The sequence below is a fragment of the Bubalus kerabau genome, chromosome 19, assembly GCF_029407905.1.
Source record: "Bubalus kerabau isolate K-KA32 ecotype Philippines breed swamp buffalo chromosome 19, PCC_UOA_SB_1v2, whole genome shotgun sequence".
Classification (NCBI taxonomy): domain Eukaryota; kingdom Metazoa; phylum Chordata; class Mammalia; order Artiodactyla; family Bovidae; genus Bubalus; species Bubalus kerabau.
This window is the reverse complement of record NC_073642.1, coordinates 10,481,424-10,500,385: the sequence shown is the minus strand read 5'-3', so window position 1 is coordinate 10,500,385 and position 18,962 is coordinate 10,481,424. Positions and strand designations below refer to the sequence as shown.

Genomic DNA, 18,962 nt, shown 5'->3' with positions numbered 1-18,962 from the left:
ATCATGAGAAAAACATCAGACACATCAGACACAATGACATTCTACAAACTACCTGGACAGTACTCCTCAAACTGTCAGGGTCATCAAAAGCAAGGGAACTCTGAGCATCTATAATAGCCAGGAAGAGCCTAAGGAGACATGATGACTAAATGGGATGTGGTGTCCTGATTATGATCCTGGAGAAGAAAAAAATATTAAGTTTTATATTAAGTAAAAATTAAGGAAATCTGAATAGACTATGGATTTTAGTTAATAATGAAATACTATTGTGTTAGCTTATCTAACTTATATGCAGAGTACATCATGAGAAATGCTGGGCTGAATGAAGCACAAGCTGGAATCAAGATTGCCAGGAGAAATATCAATAACTTCAGGTATGGAGATGCTGCCACCCTTATAGCAGAAAGTGAGGAAGAACTAAAGAGCCTCTTGTTGCAAGTGAAAGAGGTGAATGAAAAAGTTGGCTTAAAACACACATTCAGAAAACTAAGATCATGGCATCCGGTCCCATCATTTCATGGCAAATAGAAGTGGAAACAATAGAAACAGTGAGATACTTTATTTTTTTGGGCTCCAAAATCATTGCAGATGGTGATTGCAGCCATGAAATTAAAAGACACTTGCTCCTTGGAAAAAAAAGTTATCACCAACCTAGACAGCATATTAAAAAGCAGAGACATTACTTTGTCAACCAAGGTCCATCTAGTCAAGGCTGTGGTTTTTCCAGTAGTCATGTATGGATATGAAAGTTGGACTGTGAAGAAAGCTGAGCACCGAACATTTGATGCTTTTGAACTGTGGTGTTGGAGAAGACTCTTGAGAGCCCCTTGGACTGCAGGGAGATCCAGCCAGTCCACCCTAAAGATCAGTCCTGGGTATTCATTGGTAGGACTGATGTTGAGGCTGAGGTTTCAATACTTTGGCCACCTGATGCGAAGAGCTGACTCATTTGAAAAGACCCTGATGCTTGGAAAGATTGAGGGCAGGAGGAGAAGGGGACGACAGAGGATGAGATGGTTGAATGGCATCACCGACTCAATGGATATGAGTTTGAGCAAACTCTGGGAGTTGGTGATGGACAGGGAGGCCTGGTGTGCTGCAGGTCTCAAATAGTTGGTCACGACTGAGTGACTGAACTGAACTGAACGGAACTGAATGTGTTAGTCACTCAGTTGTGTCTGACTCTTTGCGACCCCATGGACTGCAGCCTACCAGGCTCTTTTGTTCATGGAATTCTGCATGCAAGAATACTGGACGGGCTTGCCATTCCCTCCTCCAGGGGATCTTCCCAACCCAGGGCTCAAACACAGGTCTCCTACACTGCAGGCAGATTCTTTACCATCTGAGCCACTTCAGTTCAGTTCAGTCGCTCAGTCGTGTCCGACTCTTTGCAACCCCATGAATTGCAGCACGCCAGGCCTCCCTGTCCATCACCAACTCCCAGAGTTCACTCAAACTCACGTCCATCGAGTCAGTGATGCCATCCAGCTATCTCATCCTCTGTCGTCCCCTTCTCCTCCTGCCCCCAACCCCTCCCAGCATCAGAGTCTTTTCCAATGAGTCCACTCTTCGCATGAGGTGGCCAAAGTACTGGAGTTTCAGCTTTAGCATCATTCCTTCCAAAGAAATCCCAGGGCTGATCTCCTTCAGAATGGACCGGTTCGATCCACTTATAAAGCCCTATAAAGCACATGTACTTGCTTAGGGCTTCTGATTTATATTAACAAACTGTCCTCCATAAATGTTCTACTACACCAATTTTCACACTCATCAGCAGTGTTGGGGAGAATATTTTGGCCCACAGAGGGTTTTGTTGTTGGTTCGTTTAATCTGTATGGTTAGTAAGAAATCTATGAAATCTTCACAAATGCGTTCTCAACAGGATAGACTATCACTTCTGCTTCATCAGTTGCTATTTGCTGCATGCTTACCCTTTGGTAGACTTTGTGTTGTCCATTTACTTCACATCCCTCATCCAATATTATGCTTGCAAGATTCCTGAGATGTAGGCTAGGTCCTCATCCTCCTGCATTCAGATGTGAGAAGGGGAACAGCCTGCTAGACACAGGCCTATTGCTGTTCTTTAGTCATTAAGTTGTGTCTGACTCTTTTGTGACCCTATGGCTATAGCCTGACAGGCTCCTCTGACCATGGGATTTCCCAGACAAGAATACTGGAGTGGATTGCCATTTCCTTCTCAAGAGTATCTTTCCAACCCAGGGATCAAACCCACATCTCCTGCATTGCAGGTGGATTCTTTACCACTGAGACACCATTGGCTCATTAATTTTAGTAAATGTAAGGGAAGAGTTGACTCATTGGAAAAGACTCTGATGCTGGGAGGGATTGGGGGCAAGAGGAGAAGGGGATGACAGAGGATGAGATGGCTGGATGACATCACCTACTCAATGGATGAGAGTTTGAGTGAACTCTGGGAGTTGGTGATGGACAGGGAGGCCTGGCGTGATGTGATTCATGGGGTCACAAGGAGTCGGACACGACTGTGCTACTGAACTGAACTGAATTGAACCATATTTATACACAATGTTATTCAGAGGAGAAATTAGATATAAAGTCTATGTATACCCTTTACAATATCCATACAATTTCTCTATAAATCTAAACTGATTTTAAAAGTAAATTTTATTAAAAATCATAGTTTCAAGCTCAACTCATTTTCTGAGAACAGACTCACATTTTAAGTACCCGCTGGACTATTCCAAAGAAATGTTCTGTGGGTACCTCAAATTAAGTTGTCCAAATCAAAACTCATTATCTTAAGCATCACATCAACTAAGCTTCTTAATTTCTTTATCTCTCATAAATAGACAGCAGTAAATAAAATAAAATAAAAATAAAATCATGACACACCAGTATTTTAAAGATTTGTCAGGTTGAAGACTTGACAATCATCAGCCCCTCCTCCCTTTCTGTAATCCAATCGACCTCAGTTGCCAAATGTGCATTCTATGTCCACAGTGACTTTTTGCTTATTATCTTCCACATTATTCTTTAGACACTCATCGATTTTTTGAGTTATTTTCAAGGGTCTTTAAAATGACCTTTTCATCACTCTTCCAAATACATCTTGTTGTCAAGCTAATATCGTAAAGCTTAATTTCACTCGTGTATTCTTTCAGCAAGTTAGAGGTAGCTACCCACTGCTTGACATCCATAGTCAACACCTTGTCTTGGCCCTTTGAGGTGCAGCTTCAACCTTACTTCCCAATATCTGTTCCCATATTTCTCTACACAACCATGGCATCCTCACTCTCCCATTTCACACCACTCTCACGGCCTCTCTTATGCCCTCCCCGCAGAGCCTGTAAAATTTGGATGCGTGCCTGCTATCTGTCAAGTATATGAGTGTCATGCATTCCTGCTGGATAGGGAAGAACAAAGCAGAGACATCCCTTTCTCAGATTCCGTATCTGCCTCTTTACTCGTACTTATCCTCCTCTGCACTGGCCTACCCTCCCAGTTCTGGCTTTCCAGACCTCACTCACCCTTCACCATCTACCACAAAGATAAAGGCAGTTTAGTAAAGTGGCTAAAAGCATGGGTGCTGAGTCAAAGCAGACCTGAGTTTAATTTCTGGCCTTGCATTTTATTCTTTTGCAAAACTAGACAATCTGTGTCCTCTCTAAGTGTCTATCTGTGAAACTGGGATTTGGTGCAGATTATATGAAATAAGATGCTTGCTAATAAGTTCCCAAAATACAACAAATCTTTAAAATTTACTTTAAAGTTCTCCTTTCAAAGGTCAGCTTTTTAGGAAATCTAGCCTATTTGTGGAGAAGGCAATGGCAACCACTCCAGTATTCTTTCCTGGAGAATCCCAGGGACAGCAGAGCTTGATGGGCTGCCGTCTATGGGGTTGCACAGAGCTGGACACAACTGAAGTGACCTAGCAGCAGCAGCAGCAGCAGCCTATTTGTATATGTTTTTTGTTCATTTGTCCTTTTAATCCCCACTGGTTGAGATTCTGTGGGATTTTGGTTGTGTCTCCTGTCTGCTACTTTTCCAGGCCCCCTTTGCTCCATGGTGTTTTGTCCTCTTATTCTACAACATCGCCATTCTACAACAATCCCTCCGTGTCTCGATTGGCTTCTCTGTACAACAGAAATACTGAGTACCTCCCTCAAAGGATTTTTGAAGGTGAAGAGATTGGTGTGTACAGAGCACTTTGAACAGTGCTTAATATATAAGAAGTACTAGATGCGTGATTTTACTTTTTGTTAATAGGGTTATCAGCTCATCTGGTAATGACTAGAAAAAATTCAAGTATATAGTTGATGTTGAGTGAAGGCAAACTGGAGTGGAATCTGATGTGATGGGACACCATCTTCCTTTCTCTGAGAAGGAAAATATGGATCAATTAGAACCAAGGGCCAAGACCATGGACAGTCAATGTGCAGGGCAGGTAGGAGGAGGACACACCGGGGAAGGGCCAGGCAGAAAGAGAAGATTCCGGGGGACGAACCTGTACGGAGCAAAAGTGTGGAGAATGAGCTGTATTAAATAATGCAGTCTTTATTGGTGCCTGATGAATAAATGAACAACACTAATGCTCCTTTGTGCTTACTCAGAGGTGTGTTCACCTCCAGGATAAGTTGCTAGATAATAGTCTGCCATCAACTAACGTTCAGTAGTAGACCTGAGACAAAATTCCCTCAAATGTAAGTCTAAGTAAAATTTTTGCATAACATATGACTTGATTTTTATTTAATGATATAGTAGTCTCTTGTTATGGAGAAGGCAATGGCACCCTACTCCAATACTCTTGCCTGGAAAATCCCATGGATGGAGGAGCCTGGTAAGCTGCAGTCCATAGGGTCGCTAAGAATCGGATACGAATGAGCGACTTCACTTTCACTTTTCACTTGCCTGGAGAATCCCAGGGACGGGGGAGCCTGGTGGGCTGCCATCTCTGGGGTCGCACAGAGTCGGACACAACTGAAGTGACTTAGCAGTAGCAGCAGCAGTCTCTTTTTAACCTGGATTATTTTTAAAACCCATATTTGAAAGATTAGTACAGGAAACACTGGTATGTTTTTAGAAACATTGAGTGGTAGCCACATCTTTCCAATAGTAAACATAAGATAAAGTAGCTACCTAACTCTTAGTGACCATCTTTCTATCGTATAACAAGAGCTGTGGTGAGCAATCCAGACAAGGACTACTGGACCGCTAATGGCTAATGTTCTGTCCTCCCATCGGTCTTTCTTTATCTTCTATGTATGATCTCTGAACAGATATTAAAACCTAAAACATAATTGCAAGAGAATTAGAGAATTTCTTATTAATTAGAAATATTACACACATATTTCCATTTTGGAAAGACATTAAGAGTCTGTTTGAATTTTTTTGCTTGGTTTTTCATCAAGCTTGAATTTGAAGGTCAATATACCTGGGCCTGTGTTTATTATCTCTCATAAGGCACTAGCATGTTCCAAATTCAGAGGAAGAAATCACACTTTCTCAAACCATTTAAGAAGAGGCAGCAATGTGGTCTGAAAAACCCCAACCAGATAGGGAACCCGTTCAGACTGCCCTGGAAAAGGTGACCTGAAGAACCTCATTACTTTTATGGGCTTGACCTAATCCCTCATAAAACCTTCCTCTGTGATTTCTCAATACAATCCTTAAACATGGAAAAAGGGAAATGAAACCCTTCCGGCTTGTATTTAAGCTCGACCCCAAAGCATATCTGTTTATTAGCCTCATAAACCCAATGCAACGGAAGCATTCATGAACCAGGTTCAGGGGCTGTGACGAAGGGTCATTTGTCACTGGCGATGACATCACTGTTATCACCTGCATCACCGTGGGACTTCTCTGAGCATCCTTTTGCACAGCAGTCCTCAAAGGCACTTCAGGCAACAGTAGAGTAGTGGTTCTTGGTAGCAGTTCATGGAGGCTCCATCAGAGGCAACAAATAAATTTATTCAGCATTTCTAGGGCCTGTTTTGGGAGGAGTAACTGAACCATCAAATAACAGGGCGGTTAGAAATCGAGCCATTCTCGTGAGGCACCCTGTTTTCATTTCGGCAGTTCAACCTCAGGATTTTAGAGATCCTTATGGCTCTGGTGCTGGAATTTGAATTTACCTATTATGTCTAATGGCATCACTGACTAGATGGACATGAGTCTGAGTGAACTCCGAGAGTTGGTGATGGACAGGGAGGCCTGGCGTGCTGGGATTCATGGGGTCGCAAAGAGTCGGACATGACTGAGTGACTGAACTGATTATGTCTAAGTTCTTATTTTCTTTCTTTCCTTCCCCTCAGGCTCTATAAAAAGTATGTATAGAGGAAAGTGGGGATGGGTGGGTGAGTCTTAGAGAAATGCAACAGCTGAAGGGTCATTCACTACCTCCAGTCTTATCAATAAGATAATGAGTGGACCCCATGACCAGGATACCAGGGAGCCCAGTGGTAGTGGACAGGAGACGGGAGCCCCAAGAGGCATCACTTCGTTTCAGTCAGTCTGCCCACCTCCCAGCAAGGCCGCCTGCCCTGGGGCTCCCTGGGAGAGGGTTGTGAACTGGGGTGGTGAGCAATTTCCCTTTTCCCTTTCCTGCCCAGTGCGTCCCCGCCCCGCCCCCACTCCCACTCAGCTCCTCCTGGCCGCCCGGGCAAGTTCGTTGCTTGCAGCAGAAAGACTCAAACGCTTTCGTGATCCGACTGTTTTCAAACAGGCTTGGCTCCTGTGAGCCTTACCAGCTGTGACTAATAGCAAAGAGAAGCGGGGGTTGTCGGGGGGAGGAGGGAAGAAGCTTCTCGAGCCTGCAGGCTTCAGACAGGCAGGCTCTGGGGGAAACAAGAGAAAGCCATTAACTAACCACAGTGTTATCTTGATTCTCTGGGAGAAACGGGCTGGGGACGCCTAATGAACTAGCCTTAACGTTTCAAACTGAACGTGCCTCTGGGAGCTCTACTAGAACAAACAGCGTGACAGATCAATGCTTGGTTCCTATATCAAGAGAAAAGGTTATTCACCTCTCTAAGGAATTCGAGGGTTAGTATATCTCTATGATACACTTCCTCTCCTTTTAAAATTTTAACTTTTCTCAGCATGTTCAGGAATAAGCAGTGGGTAAGAGGGCGTGCCTACATGTGGACTGTGTGTTTAAACATCTGGTTTCAAAGTTCATTAAGAGGAGATATGCCTGTAAGATAGAAGAGCATTTCTTTTTACACCTTCTTCACCATAGCTCATTTTTTTGGGGTTGCTGTTGCTCCACACAAGGCAGATATTTCAAAAGAAATTATACAGCCTTCAATTTCCACACCTCAGACTGAGGTGGGGTCAAGGTACAAGCAAGTAAAGCTCACTTTCTCGGTTCAAAAAGCCCCATGTGGCTACTAGCCATAGATTTTCAAAAGGTGACTGGGTTTCTTCACCAATCCTCCTAACTGTTCATTTTCTAGGAGGCTTAACTGCCTCTCGGTTATCATTTGGAAGAATTTCTGGATATGAAGTGACATAAAATGCAACTTTCTTATCTTGTCGGTCAGTAATAACTGAGATGGAATGTGTTTTGTGTTGCCCTCCAGGGTAGCCAAGGGGCTGCCGATTGTACTCTGTCAAAAATGATCTTGGACTCCCAAATTAAAAAAAAAAAAGAAAGAAAGAAAGAAGAGAAAAAGGATAAAGTTAGGAAACTGTTGTTAGGTTCAGACTCATACTTGAATCCTGCTAGTCTTTATTCTTACAGGAGATTTTCATTTAAGATAGGTCACAGAAATTCTTTCTTTGCCTTTTTTTTTTTTGGTGCTAATTTTTAGCCAGCTGTGTGTCCTAGTGAGTTTATGGATTATTTTCTCTCTCTATCCTCTATGTAAGTGAAAGTGAAAGTATTAGGAGCTCAGTTGTGTCCAACTCTTTATGACACCATAGACTGTAGCCTGCCAGGCTCCTCTGTCCATGAGACTCTCCAAGGCAAGAGTACTGAAGTGGGTTGTCACTTCCTTTTCCAGGGTATCTTCCTGACTGAGGGGTCAAACCCAGGTCTCTTGCATTGCAGGCAGATTCTTTACCATCTGAGCCACCAGGGAAGCCCTTAAATCCTGGTAATTTGATAATCTGTCTTTAATAAACAAAAGTGAAAGCAAGTTCTCTCTCCTCCTGCAATCTCATTCTCTCCTAGATTCCCAAGTGTTCTTAGGAACCGCTGTTTAAGCAGAGTTCCTTACATCAGAAAGGCAGCTATCTATGAATAGCATTTATACAGAACAGACCTCTTCACTACCTCTCATGCATCAACATGCTGTCCTATTCTGCAAAGTGAAGTATTGGAGAGTAGTATACTATGCAGTTACTATTTCTGTGAAAATTTTAAAAGGCTTACTACATGCATACTTTGACACAGCAATTCCAATTTCAATAATTTTTCTAAGAAAACTACTAAAGATCTGTTGAATTTTACCTATATAGTTATCACAGCAGCAATAATGCTAAACATGCTTTTCCAACCTAAGTATTGTGTTTTATTATGTTGTCTAACATAAACATTCACTGTCTTGCCACCTTTCATTTTTCTTTTAATACCTGCTAAGTAAACCAACTTTCTCTATTAAGTACAAAATGGAAAATTAGGTAAATCTCACTTGAATTATTTTAGTGTATTAGCCTGTTTGAGCTGCCATAACAAATATTACAGAATGAGTGCCTTAAGCAAAATTTCTTTCTCAAAGGTCTGGAGACTGAAAATCCAAGATCAAGGTGGTGGCAAGGTGGTTTTCATTCTGAGGCCCCTTTGCTGGGCTAGTCAGTGGCCACCATCTCTCTGTGTGCTCATATCATTCCTTCCTTGTGTGTGGAGTGAGAGGGGGAGAAAGCAGAGAGGGAGAAGAAGAGGGAAAGAGAGTTTTCTTCCACATCTCTTAATAAAGACACTAATCCTGTTAGATCAGGGCCTCAACCTCATGACCTCATTTAACCTTAATGTTAAATTGAGCCCCCTTCTCCAAATACAGTCACCCTGGGGGTTAGGGACTCAGCATAGGAATATGGTGGTGATGAGGGGTATGGTGGGGAACAAATATCCAGTCTACAACATGCAGTTTCCTAGCTAGTAACAGTTTTTCTTAATGAGACATTCTTTAGGGAAGCATCTCATTGAGTCTCAAATAAGATTGTATAATTAAACCAAAGAAGCTTCACACCACTGCTTGAAGCAAGTCTTCCTTGTAGCTGTTCACACATTCAGTCAGAAGGTCTGGGCTCTACCCTTAACCAGCTATGCGACCGGATACAAGGCTCATGACCTTTCTGGATCTTGATTTCTACGTGTTTAAACAGAAGGAATTAAACCAGATGTCTTAGCTCCAAATTTCATGCATCTGTGACTGTTTCTTGTAGCTCAATGTTCTCGCACCTGTGATACAACTGTCAGAAATGATAATGTGGTACATAACATATTTTTCAAAATTCGTAGCTGTAAGAATTGCATATACAAATGATATATGTGTGTGTGCTGATTTTTTCACTAAGATCATTTATACATATCATTTTGGATTATTGTTATATTCAACAGAATAAAGTATGTAGAATTCCCTTTAATTCAATCCTTGAAGTTGGAAGCAAGTGGAATGAAATACAACTCAAATATAAAGGAGAAATTGGATCCATATTTGGAATTTCATCAAAAACAGGACAGGGAGGAACATTCCAGGAAAATTATGTAATTCATTTTATGAGTAGAATATTGGTGAGCATATTTCAAAATCTGAGCCATATTAATATTTTTTATATTAATATTTATTGCCTAGCAATTTCCTCCATATATGCCATAAAACAAAGACAGCTTTGTCTGATGAACTCCTAGTACCAATTATATAAACAAGTTGGTAAGGACATAAAAGGAAAAAGGAAAAAAGTTTAAATATTGGATTTTACATCAACAAGTCTGTAAAAAACTTAAAGGTTGGAGGTTATCAACTTTGGTTTGACTCTTGGGTTAGTCTTCAGTCAGCTGGTCTTATAAAAGAACAATCTGCTGATGGGTATATTGAGGAAGTTGAAATAATCAGCCTCAGAAGGGGCTGCATTTCAGTAGTGAGTGAAATTGTTCCTGGATTCGAGAGTCTAGAAAATTTCCATGATTATTATAGAGAAAAGTCTCCACTTAACTGTGTAGTATTTTAATAGGTAGTTACTTTAAAAGACACTCATTAAGCAATTTCCATTAATAGACCCCACTGGGCATACATGGCTCAACTTTCGAGGCTTTCTGGGTGTGTCTTTTTGTGTAGTATTTATAAATGTTTTATAAACCTTTTTTATATCTGCTTCTTGCTGCACCCCCTCATTGCCTTAAATACAAAGTTCTGGTCCCAACAAACTCCATGCCACAGCCAATGCAATTTTAAGCTACACTAGGTTAAATGAGATATTAAGAGGGTAAGAATCAGAGAACAATAAGGCACAGCACTTCTGTAATGAGGAAATAGGTTCACTGTAAGGATGAGGACATGTTCAGAAACAATGCTTTCAAGGTAAAGCTATTTCCAAAAGAGTTTAGCCGGGACAATTATCCAGATAAATGCAGCTGGAGAGATAATCAATTTGGAGAGGGCCAAGCAGAAACAGAAGATGTATAATTTAATTATCTGATTACATTATTTTCATAACTTCCATTTTACACGTAATTGCCAGCTATCTTTATGATTTTATAGTTTACAAAAGTAGTCAAATATTTCACAATGACCCATTAAAATGGAGCAAACTTGGGGGTTTGCACATGAATGCTTGAAAATTCCACGTCTTGTGCCAGCTGTTGTAGTCTTGGGGGAAGGACTTACCCAGCTGCTCCAAGAGGAGCTCTTGTTTAGCTGGCTTCAAGTTCAATACCCTCCCCCATCATCATTCTCCTGACATCATCCTGACATTAAATAACTTCCAATCTCTCTTTACGATAGCATTCTGCTTTATTTTTGTCCACAAAATTATTACTGACTGATATTTTCTTGCTTGTTTTCTGTCTTTACTCATTAAAATGCAAGCTTTGTGAACACAAGGCTCTTATCTCCCTGTTTATTTCCTAATTGAAATATACTTGATTTATAATGTTGCATTTGTTGTTAGTGTACGGAAAAGTGATTCAGCTCTTTATTATTATTATTATTGTAAATTTTTACTGGAATATAGTTGATTTACAGTGTTGTGTTAGTTTTTGCCATACAGCAAAGTGAATCAGGTATACATATACATATATCCACTCTTTTTTGATTCTTCTCCCATGTAGGTCATTGCAGACTATTGAGAAGAATTCCCTGTGCTATACAGTAGGTCCTTATTCGTTATTTATTTCATATATAATAGTGTGTATGTGTCAATCTTAGTCTCCTGATTTATGTCTGTCTCCCTCAGTTCTACATGTATGTATATATATATCCTTTTCCATATTCTTTTCCATTATGGTTTATTACAGAATATTGAATATAATTCCCTGTACTATACTCTTTTTTAATACCTTGTTTACCGGGATTTCCAAGGCTTAGAACAGTACATTGTACATAGTAGTATCTTCGTCCATATTTGTTACAGGAATATCAAAAGAATGAATTAATAAACGATCTTCAGTTGCCTCACTGCACTTGAGGGAGGCATTGCCTACCTCAGAGCTGACCCAACCACACAATGGGAAAATCCAATTTAAAATGTTTTGCCTAAGAAGTACCCAGGAAATATTCATTTTTTCCCCTTGACCCTTTCCTTTTATTTGTAGCTTGATTGCAATTAATGAGAGAAAAGAAAGTTTCCATGCATTGAATTTTTTACCTCTTTTCTTTAATATGAAAAGACTAAATACATCTCCAGGAAATAGGGCTTGATTCCCAACTAACGCCCACATCCTCCTTTCCGTAAAACAGTTGTTTGGATTCTGAGAGTCTTATTTTCTGCAGTGTGTGTCTATTTCTCTCGATGGTTCTGTTTACAGGAGAGAGATACCTCTTTAATTTGTGTTTTATGTGTGTTGTTTTTCTTAGTCTTTACTCCTCTCTTTTTTTCCTTCCCTAAGAGAAGATAATCAGGTTCTCACGTTACTACTAAGTGTTCTAGCAGATGGAAAAAGGTTGCCACATGAGGTCATCGCTGTGTGGATGAACTTGTAGACGCTGACATATCAGAGAGCATCTAAGGGAAATGTTATAGGGGCCATCAAGGCCGCTTCAAATTTCCTGATTGCATATATTAAAACAGGATAAGCTCCAATTACTGGAGTCCTCGCTTCAATATAATGGAGAATTGGAGCTGTGTGTGGATTCTGATCTCTTGAAGCAGCCAAGTGTATCCGAAAATATGAAAATTAAGTTATCTATCTATAGTTGGAAGAGCCAGAGAGCTAAGCAACCAGCCCCTATCATTTTGGGCAAGAGAAAAGGGGTCATGAGAGTTCAATTTGGGTTTGTGGCTTTTCACCAAACACGGTGCAGACTTGAAATGCACAGCTTCGTATTTCTTTTTCCTGGTGATAAGTCAGATAAGATACGGAAACTTAGCCTTAATGGTTTTAAACCTTTCTATCTGTGATCATAAAGTGACCATTTACAAATTGGAATGCTTTACTGACCTGAGACCTGGTTGCTTCTGGACCTGTCACTACAAGGGGACTTCCAGCTAAAACAACAGCAGACTGATGCAAAAAGTTTCCCATCGTCTGTAGAGAGGAGTGTACCAGAAGACAGCTGCTCAGAACAGCTGTCTACTCACACAGCCATCTTAGGGGAGAGTGATTAATGAACTCACTTGGGCAGCGAGGAGCCCAGTTCACTGATCCATAGTTGCAGCACAGGTATTGATGTGAAACTAATGAGAAATTTGATGCTCAAATTTGAATGTTTATTCCAATTACCAACCAACAGATCCGAATTTTTTTAAAACTCAAAGCATTAACCTTTTGTTAAGAATGGGCAACATGAAACTGTGGTTTTACACTGTGTGCTGGGACTTGCAAATTGATGTGACTAGAGTCTGTTTTGACAAATGGTACACCTCCCATGCACATCACTTTCTTTAAATGTTAGGTTTTTAACCAAGGAAGGAGGGAAAAAGGACCAGTCCTGTGCTTGGCACACTGGCATCACTTAGCACTAAACACACAGATGTAATGAAAAGTCCCTCCAAAACCAAACAACAAGAACTTAGGCTACACGTGTCTGAGTGTGGAGTCCAGAGTGAGGGTACTGAGATTCTAGACTTTTTCCCTGCTCACCAGATCACAGGCTCATTACTCTGCACAGCCCTGACTTTTACCTTTAAGAAACATATTAACCCTTACTCGAGAGAAAGGGCAAGCATTGCAAAGATGAGGGAAAAAAGAATAAAATAAGAGATTTACTTAAGAGAATGAAGATATAACATCTAGAGAAGAGAAGGCTTTAAAGAGTTGCAGCAAGTATATTAGGTCTACAACATGTGTATAGTGAATATTTGCTACCCATCTGTGCCCAGCATCCATGGCAGATACTGTTAAATAATGCTCCCTTTTACATTAGCCAGGATCCGCTTTCAGTGTGGAGATGTGGACAGCATCCCCAATCAATCAAAACCAATAGGGGAGGTGACATCCATTTGCTAGTCCAGAATGGGAGGGCTTGGGACCTCTGCATGTCTCCTCTTGGCCCCCTCCCTCAGGTCTCCTCCACCCACACTCACCTGTCACCTTGTGAGAAGTTCTCCCCTGACCACCGATACAAACTCGCAGCTCCCTTCCTTACCCTGCATGCCCTGGCTCTCACCTCTACCTGATACTTTCCATTTTCCCTTATTTGTTTGCTTATCTGCTCCCTCTATACCCAATCCAGAATGTTAGCTCCATGAGGGAAATGAATTCATCACTTTTGCTTGCTGCAGTGTCCCCAGCAACTTGCTGGGTGTCTGACTCATAGTGGGTGCCCAGTAAATGGGTGAATGCATACAGAAATGGATTTTAAGTAAAATCAAGGGATGTCCTATGGGAAAATAATGGCTCGGCTCTCTGAAACCCATTCATACAGAAGTAGCTCAAGCAGTAAAAGTTTCTGAAAGTTAATTGCTACAAAGTATAAAGATCAAGTTCAACTGGATCCATCAAACAAGGTAATAGGTGGCTTTCTGAGATGGGAGACCTTTGAGAAAAAAGAACTCAGAATCTTTGTGTCCACCTGTCAGAAGAATGGTAGAGGGAATCCATGAATCATACACAAAATGGACAACCACCTCCAAGGTCCCTTCCAAATGTTCTGTGACTTTTCCAAACTTTAGAGGTTGGATGTCATGGTTAAAGATTTATGTGGTTTCATTAAAGCCATCACACAATGCCCACAGGCTTAAAGGAGGTTGTCATGAGATTCCAGCCACTGTTCCTTCTTGGGATAATGCTAAGAATATTCTTATTCCCATTCTTGTTAGGCCCTACTAATGGAGGCATAAGAGTGATTTTGGTATATTCTTGCTGGGGAATGACTGAGGTTATCGCAGTATGTAAGCTATATCCTTGAAGCAAGGGCCCTTTCAAAGCAGAGGGAAATATTTCAGACTATTAGAATCTCATTTAGGAAATGGCAACCTTATTGCATGAAATGAGGCCATGATGTGCAGAAAGAGTTAAATGTTCTTCCAGAAGAGCCTGACTCTAAGCCAGGATATGGCATTAAGCACAGAGAAAATTGGGCTGAATAATCCCTTTAGACTCTTTAAGGTGCTGAGCTGACATTTTGATACGTTGCAAGTTGGCAAGTCAACGTTTCATAGTTTATCTTCAAATTCCACATTTTAAAAGTCTTATTTCCTTCTTCTGAAAAGGCTATACCTGCAACCACCTTTAGTTCTACCTACACAAAATTAGATATCTTTTTTGTTCATTCAGAACAGGGAGAATTTAATATTCCAAATTTTGTGAGAAAAGAAACCCCATTTCTGCTTAAAACCTGTGGCTTAAGCTTCGTAATAGTCACAGAATCTTGTAAAGGCAATACATTATGAAATGACAGCAAGATGTAAGACACTGCAGAGGCAGTGTTTTTGAAAATAAAATGTATGCTTGAAATATGAGTTTTAAAATCAATTAGGGCTATTCTATGGGGTTTGATTACAGATGCCAAAATATAATCCGTTTTCTACTTATCAGACAGGCTACTGAGACTTTTTCCCTGCTAAAATGTCCAAATTTAACTGAAAGAGAGTTTTCAAACCTGACTCGTTTGTTGTGATAGCAAAGGAATATAAATCAGGGTGGGATTGGAAAGGAGAGTCTGTGTTTGAAAATTATTGTATGTGATAGTCACAACAGACAATCTGTAAAATCAGGTCTTGTAAGTCACATGTACATTAATTTTCTTCCCTTATCATGCAAACATCCTGTTCTCCAGAAAGCCTCCCCCATTCCTCAGCCTGTTTGCTTATCTTATGGCCCCCATTAGAATTCATCACTTCTTCATGCAACTTAACACAAGGAGAATTACCTGCCCCTTGTTGCCATCCTTCCTAGGGGGTGGGCTTCATGAGAATTGGCTGTGTCCATCAGTATTTAAGTATCTCCAGCTCTGAAATAAAGTAGGGTCTGCATAAAATTTGCTGAATATAGGAATTATGTTTGAGTCTCCTCTACTGCAGGTTCTAGGGTATGCTTGAGGCTCTGTTATGCTTGAGTCTCATCTACTGTAGAATCCACCACAAGGATTCTCCAGTCACAGTCAACTACTGTGAGTCCTGTTCTAGCCCATGACTTACTAGGACACACAGTCTCTAGGTTTCTGACCCAGAAACCTTCAGTAGAAGGAAGGTTGAAAAGTAACAAAAGTGACCAGTACTACACTTAGCATCTCTGACATCTTACTTACGTCCTTACTTACAGGAAGTTTCAAAAGCTGCTGGATAGGGTACGAATAACCACCAGTCATTGGCTCACGAGTAAGTCTGCTTGTGTGGAAACCGGATTGCCTCCAATTTGCAAATGGGAAGGATTTAGGCTAAAGGATCTCTAGCTGCTTCCAGAACTTGCTAGTGCCTCCCATGAGTGTGGTTATGCTGTTTTTTTAATTACTATGCACATCCAAGAATGTACCATGTAATAAAAATGTATACCACAGCACTGTATATCTGTAGCAGAGAAAATCCTTTACAAGATAACAAGAATGGGATTTTCTAGCAACTTGTATGGTCAAGTTTTCATGTATCAATTAATGATAGAAGGAAACCTACCTAGGCAGAAGAGCTTAGCTGCAGAATAAGCTTTTTTTGCAAAAGTATATAAATACCACTATATTCACTGTCTTCCTTAAAAAGTGGGATAAAGTTAAAATATAAATTTCTAACTGTGCGGTGCCACCCATAGCCTCTGTGTCTACGTTGCTGACATCTGAAAGACAATCTCTCATTTCTGTTTCCCATTTTTTCTTCTGCCTAGTGTGTGTGTAGGTATGTAGTGGGGTCCAGATTTGAAAGGCTTCCTTCACCTTTGAAATGTGTGTTCTCTCACACATGCGTGCATGCACTCACACACACACACACACACACACACACACACCCTTGAAATAAAGTGCCTGATCCCTGCTTTGGTTTTCCCCCTCTGGTGGGTCAAGGGTCTCTCTCTGTGGAGTCCGTCTGCGCACCACCAGTCATGCGGAACCTGTTTCTGACCGTCAGCCCGTGCACTTGAAAGGGAGGGCCATAGCGATGGGCTGACCTTCCGGCCCCGCAGCCGGAAGGGAACCCCGTGGGGATCTCCTAAAGGGGATGTTTCTGCCTTGGTCACATCAAGGTTGTTCAGTTCAGTGACTCTGTTTTAAGTGTTCCCTGTATTCTCCACTGACCACTGGAAAAGGCAGTTTTGTTTCCTTGCCCCAGCTTCAGAGGCATTAAACTCTAAACCTTGACTTTTCTTGGAACGGCAAAACTAGAAAAGGACGAAAAAAGAAGAGCTGAAAGAGGTAACAAAGACCTTTGGTGCTCTTATCATACGGGTAACCATCATGCTCACAGACCTGGCCTATCAGGGAGGCAGTGGGCTGGCTACACAAGAGTAGCCCGTTTTACAACTCATTTGGCCCTTTTTATATGCAGGGAATTTTAAAACGGCTACGCGTTTCTGCCTTTTTTCATCAGGGATCTCTCCAAATATTTTTGAAAGTGGTGGTGGGAAGAGAAGATTTTTCAATTATGGATACATTTCAGAAAATCAATGATCTTAATACTCTCTGCATGGTGAGGTATTAGGGTGCAGGAGTGACCAAAGGTGTGCTGAAAGTGCAGATAAATACTGTTTTTCCTAAAGAATACACACATTTAGCATTATTTTATTTAGCTTGACGAAGTCAGAGCTTCAAAGGCACTTCTTAGGAGCTTTAAAAGATTAAATATTAGCCTTTGTACAAAGGATCCACGAGCCTGCATTTCATGTTGAACAATTACGGGCCACATTTCCTTTAAATGTTTCAGAGAGACGGTTAAATTTTGAAGGGGAAGCTTTTCTATTTGAGCTGTGTGAACAAAGGCAAGTTTGTATACGGGACGGCGGCCCAGGGGATTTCTGCTAAGACAGATGAAATGATTGTGGTGAAATCAAACCACCTTGGCAGCCTCTTTGTCCAGGCTGTGCACCCTCCCGGGTGTTCTCCTTTTGCCTGGGAAAAAGTCCGGCAGTGGTCAAGCGGAGGTGGGTCAAATGAAGCCAGGCTGAATGTGCGCATTGACCTCCAGGGGCCTTGAGGACGATGAAAAACAGACAATGCACAGAGAAGCGCTTTGAAAATGGTGAGATGTTATTGTTATTACAATTATGATCTTTAAATCCGCAAGACCTGTTCCTGGAGAGTTTGCTGTAGTTCTCTTTGCTGCTGGAGAAAGTAACCTGAAAGGTGGGGCTTTCTCATCTCTCTGTATCTTTTTGAGCTGAGCTCAAATATGACAAAACTATAAAATTCATTTTTGGTTAAATTGTCTGAGAGAAGTGGCTGTTCATTCAACACATTCAATTCAGAAATTGATGAAACAATTTCATGATAGCTATGAGGAACTGATACCGATTTGGAAAGAAAAAAAACACCAAACACTGAGTCCTTTTACAGAGACTCGTAGAATCCTCGGTACCTAGGAAGTAAAGATGTACCCCATTTGACACACAGCGTAAATCAGGGAGATAATGTTGACTCCCACCGGCTGAGGAAGTGACGTAGGATTAATAACTCCGCAGAAGTATTCCTGGAGTGGCTTGCCCCAAGGAATGACAAACTTGGAGCCATCTTCCTTAGCAAATGGAAAAACTAAACTTGCTGTACTCTAAACTTCCAGTCCAAATGAATTTGTATTTGGATCTGGTGATACACCAGGATAAGTCCCCAGCTAACAGTCCAGTTCCCCAACTTCTCAGTAACATCTGTCCAATTTTAACTTGTGGCTGGAGGTTGAAACCATGTAAAATCCTGTGGTTACAGTAATTTCCACCAGGAAACCATGAAACAAGGAGTGGTATGCAAATGAAGAATTTTCAGTCCGCTTTTTAAAAAATATTTCCAAGTTGGAAATTGAGGTTTGGTAGTACACAGCGACTAAAGTGATGAACTAATTCCAAACACAGCTCAGGAAGTGGAAAATTGGGAAGTTTCCTTTGCCCTGACAAGTGTTTTTGGTTTGTTTTTGATTTATAGGATTTAGTGTCTGGGAGAAAGTCTTTCTGAGATAGTGGATTCCTCACTCCGCTCCCCGCCCCCGCCTCTCCCCCCCACCAACATGACCCTGACTATTAAGAGCTATCATTTCCTCAGTAGGTCCTTTCATTGCATTGAATCCAGACCACAATCTGAAAAACAGGCATTATTATTATTCTCATTTAAAAGTTGCACTAAATGAAGGTTGACTAAGATTGGAGTAAACACTCAGACTTTAAAAACTGACACAAAGCTTCAGAAACGCCAATCTTTCTTCCTTCGCAAATGGGACTTCAGCTCTGTCCTCCCCTCCTTCCACTCCTAATA

General features: G+C 41.1%; 2 long non-coding RNA genes across 2 annotated transcripts; one reads left to right on the top strand and one right to left on the bottom strand.

The window, feature by feature from the left end:
• Positions 1–4,744: 4,744 nt before the first annotated feature.
• LOC129634290 (uncharacterized) lies at positions 4,745–15,938 on the bottom strand. Its single transcript, XR_008705516.1, has 4 exons — positions 15,843–15,938; positions 15,453–15,533; positions 5,116–5,265; positions 4,745–4,997 (listed from the first exon to the last, which is right to left on the bottom strand). It is a non-coding gene; the product is annotated as an uncharacterized LOC129634290 (long non-coding RNA).
• On the top strand, positions 6,810–15,977 carry LOC129634289 (uncharacterized). The gene is made up of 3 exons (XR_008705515.1): positions 6,810–7,020; positions 11,252–11,291; positions 15,845–15,977. It is a non-coding gene; the product is annotated as an uncharacterized LOC129634289 (long non-coding RNA).
• The last annotated feature ends 2,985 nt before the right edge of the window (positions 15,978–18,962 follow it).